The sequence below is a fragment of the Alligator sinensis genome, unplaced genomic scaffold (assembly GCF_000455745.1).
Source record: "Alligator sinensis unplaced genomic scaffold, ASM45574v1 scaffold393_1, whole genome shotgun sequence".
Taxonomy (NCBI): domain Eukaryota; kingdom Metazoa; phylum Chordata; order Crocodylia; family Alligatoridae; genus Alligator; species Alligator sinensis.
Genome location: NW_005842292.1, coordinates 1,351,084 through 1,356,077, shown reverse-complemented (window position 1 = coordinate 1,356,077; position 4,994 = coordinate 1,351,084). Strand labels below are relative to the sequence as shown.

At 48.6% G+C, this 4,994-nt stretch overlaps 1 protein-coding gene across 1 annotated transcript in view; it reads right to left on the bottom strand.

Moving 5' to 3' along the window:
- LOC102371230 (L-threonine 3-dehydrogenase, mitochondrial) overlaps window positions 1-1,244 on the bottom strand; it is a 15,154-nt gene extending 13,910 nt beyond the window's left edge. Inside the window, exon 1 of the mRNA XM_006028152.3 lies at window positions 1,180-1,244. The gene's annotated coding sequence lies outside the window, so the exon portion shown is untranslated. The remainder of the gene's footprint in view (window positions 1-1,179) is intronic.
- Between the last annotated feature and the right edge of the window lie 3,750 nt (window positions 1,245-4,994).

The following is a 4,994-nucleotide window of genomic DNA, read 5'->3' as shown; positions in this document are numbered from 1 at the left end:
TCTTTCCCTTCCACTTGCCTGGTCACTACTCACCAACTTACATTAGAGGTCTCCAAGTCCCCTAAAACTGGCAGAAAGCTCTACTGTAGGTGCCAGCTATAAATCCAGTAGAGGGATCGTGCTCCTTGACTGTGGACTAGAGACATTAAAGTTTTGTCTACCCTCAGCACCCTGCCCTGAACAGAGGGACCCCGTTGCTCTAGTCTTTGCACCCCTCTCCGGGAGCTCTCAGTCAAAATCAAAGCCACTGCCGCTAAATGACATTATGATGTCTGTGAAAGTACTTGTTTCAGATTCAATGTAAAGACACACTCTGACCAATGTCCTGTCAGTGGGTTTCTGATGGGAAGCTTGAAGCACCTGCTTCAAGTTACTGGAGTTGCCTAGTCTACTAAAATTGCTGTGCTGAAACAAAGTGGGTCACTGCCTGTTCATTTTTTTTCTTAATTCTCTGCAACCAAGAGACGAGCAGTTTTCTGATGGCTATTAACACAATAAGTTGATTTAGCCTGTATCAGATGTGATCTGGGACATGAAAAATCCTTAGCTCAAAAGAGGGTAGAGGTAATAGATGGCCCTATGCAAAATAAAGCCTGTTTTACAAAGTGCACATCTTCCTCTTTTAATCAAATGCTATACCACCCCCACACCAAAGTGCTGCAAATTACGTAACAAAGCTCCTATATAAATTAGCAGCATTACTTAAAAAAATGAGCACAAGATGAAACCCTAATATGGAAGGGTTGCAGTGACTGTACTGCCAGAAAAAAACAATTAACTTCTGCTGTGTTTTAGTCTCTCTCATTATTTTAACTAATTAAAATAAACGAAACCTCTGAAAATTTAGCCTAATATAACCAACTTTCTTTGGTCTTATCTTTATTCACTCTCTCCCCCCTGCCCCTCCGATATTCCCTTCTAGTTTTGAAAAGCAAAAATTGGTTTCCATCCATATTCTCTGGCCAATTTATAATCCAACCTTTTTTTTTTTTTTTTTTTTTTGGTTTGTGAAAGGAAAATAAAAGGAATAATAATAAAAATCCCTTTACTTTCCTAATCAAATAAAGCCAGGGTTCCTTCCCCAAATATGCTCATTAGTTTTTAACAAATGCATAGGCAAAGCACGTTCAGATAAAGATGATGCAACACTTCTATGAATGTTATCACATCGGCACTTACCTCTCCCTCTGCTTCTGCTAGTGACTTAGCAAAACCAGCGAGAGAGGGTTGGGGATTTATAGGACACGGCCTCTCAGCTAGACGAATCAAAATGCTGCCGGGAGTAGGAGTTGGCTCTGATGTAAGCACAAAGGGGGTGTGTGATCAGCAGCAGCCAGGGACATCACAGCACCGCGTTTATTTTAAAATCTCTTTGCTACATGATAGGCAAAGAATTCTGTAGACCCGTCACAAGATCTCTTACCAAAGGGGTGTATACAACATAAATACTTCCAAAGTTCAAAATAAATAAATAAAAAACCCACCCAAAAAGCAAGTTTTAAAATAATTGAGAACAGTGCAGAGAGCTAATAAAAAGCAAACATCCGTGTTAAAATGGAAAGCAGAAATTCAGGACTGGACAGCAAAAAAATTCTGGGGTCTGTAATTTCTTTCTCCCAGCAATCGCGTTACGTAAGAGCACCACAACTAACAGGCGCTTCACAAATCAGATTAAATATCAACTACTAACTTTTTCCGTGGATCCAGTCACGAACTGTGCGCTGATAGGGCAATCTGAGCACCTGTGGCTCGCTTGCAAGATAAAAATATATTCACGTGAACAGATTGCTTTCCTCAGGCTCAGTTTGAACAGTAACAGATTGTTAGAGACCTTTAAAAGGTAAGATAAAGGGGCCTTAAGAGTCTGATTTGTAGCAAATAAGAGATTAAAGCTATAACAAAGAGTTCAACAACCAGGAAAGGAATTCTCTTCTGCAGTTATTTCCTGCATAGCAGGTGCTTGGCCCCAGAAAGCCCTGGTATAAATTGCCCAAGGCTAAGTTGGATGTATTTGCACTAGATTTATGTTTGACAGAAAATTAAGATTTCAAGGGAATAGGATAAAGCTTTCATCTGAACACTAATGCCAATAAAAACACCAGCTGCACTCCTGTACAGCATCTCTAGTCCTCAGACTGTTCATTTCATCAAGAATACGAAGTGCAGCGCGAGTCGTGGAGTGGCAGAAACTCGTCATAACTTGTGTTCTTACCATTTAGATATATTAATATGCTGGCCAGGCACTAGAAAGGAACACAAGTGTACAGCACTAGCACGCATTAAGATTATCTTTACAGCTATAAGGGAAAAGATATTTCAGTTTTTTTAAATGAAAACTGAAATTCTGCAAAATGGATGTCCTGCTATTTTCCTTGATGAGTAAAAAACAGATCGCTCTTTTTCAGCAGTTAGTAATTCTGAAGCCTTGAGCTTCAGTATTATGCTTTTTTTTTCCCTAGAGAAGTCTACCCTGGTTGGAGTTTCTGGAGCAGGAGGAGGGAGACAATTCTGTATAAGAGGTTGCAAGGACCTGGCCCTGATATCTACTTTGGGTGACACAGAAAGAAGCTTTGAAGGGTTGTTCTGTTCTCTAGGATAACAACGTTATCACTTCAATATGACCAACAGTTATCACTCAAACAGAGCTCCAAACTAGAATCAAACGGCAGGACCCGTAGGATCAAGCTAGCAGAACATATTCCAGGCTCGGATCCAATGGTACCTAACATTACGCACCGAATTGCCAATCACATTATGTCGACATAGTCACAGGGGTTACAAGCAATATTTTCGGGAGCTTCTCCAGCCTAAACTCAAAAATGTGCATAGTTACAACAGGACAAAGAGTAAAAAACGCCCAAGTCCCTCCTTGAAGATTGCTGTAGCGTGGACAAACCGCTACTGGGAGCTAGGCAAAGACTGCCTTCTCCTGCTTTGCAGGTTTTGGCTCCGCTACTGGGAGCTAGGCAAAGACTGCCTTCTCCTGCTTTGCAGGTTTTGGCTCGAGGGAGTTGCACAGGGCTGCAATGCACACTCTGTATCTGCGGCTGGCACACGAGCCAGAGGGGACAGTTGCCAACTACTGCAAGGTGGAGCAGCCTCGTCAAGCACATTCCCCACCCCTACGGGGTGCCACAGGCGACCGGCATGCACACAATGCTCGCATCCTCCCCGTGCCAAAGAGAAACAAGTGAGGTTCAGGGCAACTGCATTTTAAAGCAAAAAAAAGATCAGATGATGCACAAGTTACCAGTTATTAAGAGCACGGGCTCCTGGAGGAATATCACCGGGAGGCTCCACAGGAGCCTTCTTGGATTGTCCGGCCTAGCCCCGGCTCTCTCTGTAGGTGCCCGGTTCTCCGCCCATTCAGGGGTTGATGTAGGAGGCTCCTATCCCTGCTTTGGGAAGATCCATGAGTTGGGTAGACTGTAATTTGCTCTTTCCATGAACGGAGCCCTGCACGTCTTCCACCCCGGTACAAGGGAGGCAGGAAAAAAAGGGTGGGGAGGTCAGGAAACTGAAGGCCAATTAAAAAAAAAGTCTAATGTTAGTCACAGAAGAATGGGAGAAAGCTGCAACCATTTGTCATGGTTTTGGTAACAAGCCCAAATTCACTTAAGATTGTCTTTGAAACTTGCATTGCCTTTGAAGGAACAGGAAAAACGAAAATCATTTAAGTCATAATGACAGGCCTCAACAGACACATGATTTACAAGAAACAGGCACTTCACAGTTCACTTCCTCCCTGCGGTGCCCTCGCGCCCTGCCTGCCCGATTCGCCAGGCGCTAGTTACACAACGTAAGCACTGCCATTTACTACGGCAGACCACAGGCCCAGTTCGCCCGGTCCCCTGTGTTACGCGCACCCTCGTTCCTGTCCCGCTGATCGCGCTGTCATCCCAAGGAATCGGCCGATGCAGACCCGGCAGCCCCCTCCGTCGGGGGGAGCGCGCTACTCCTGTGCGAGCACATGCCCACCGGGCCTGCAAGGGACCTGGCGAGAGCATCGGGTCCAGCCCTGCCGAGGGGGCAGGAAATCACCCGGGGTCAGGTCACCCCGGCAAGATAAACACCCGAGCTCATCGCCCTGGCCGCCCTGCTCTGCGCCCTCCCCCGCCCTCCTACAGCCTGCCACGCCTGTCTAGGAGGGGGCTGCACCCAGCGGAGCCCAGCTCCCCTGCGCCGGGGGGAGGGGCTGGGGGCCATGGGGGTGTGGCCATGAGATGTGTGTGTGTGTGCGCACGCAGCCACGAGGTGCGTGCATGTGTGAGACCATGAGGGGGTGTATGTGTGGCCATAGGGGGGTGTGGCCATGAGGTGGGAGGGGCAACCATAAGGTGTGTGTGCATGCGTGTGCACAGCTGTAGTGCGTGCATGTGTGTGACCATGAGGTGTGTGCCTGTGTGCATATATGTGTGCGACCAAGAGAGGTGTGTGGGTGACCATAAGGGTGTGTGTGTGGCCATGGGGGGAGGTGGCCATGAGGTAGGTGTGTGGTTGTGACCATGAGGTGTGTGTGCATGCGTGTGCGCAGCTATGAGGTGCATGCATGTGTGACCATGAGGTGCATGTGTGTGTGCATGCATGCGTGCATGTGGCCACGAAGTGTGTGCGCATGTGTAGCCAAGAGGTGTGAGGTGTGTGCACACGTGCGTGTGGGGCCACGGAGGCGTGTGCATGCGCCATGGGGAGGGGGTGTACCATGAGGGGGGGAGGGGTGCCCCCGCCCCCGCGAAGGGAGGTCACGGCCGTTAGAAGCCGTTGGGCGGGGTGAAGTTGAGGACAATCCCGCCCTCCCCTCCCCGCAAAGGCAGTGGTCTCTCCTGCTCCAACCCCCCGCCGAGGAAGTGGTCTCTCCCGGCCCCATTCATAGCATCGCAGAGGCGGAGCGGGGACAAACCATTCGGCGGGGGCGGAGGGGGTGGGGAGCGCCCATTCCCACTCACCCGGCCGGCCCAGCACGCCCCCCCTCAGCTCGCGCCACCCGCGGGGGG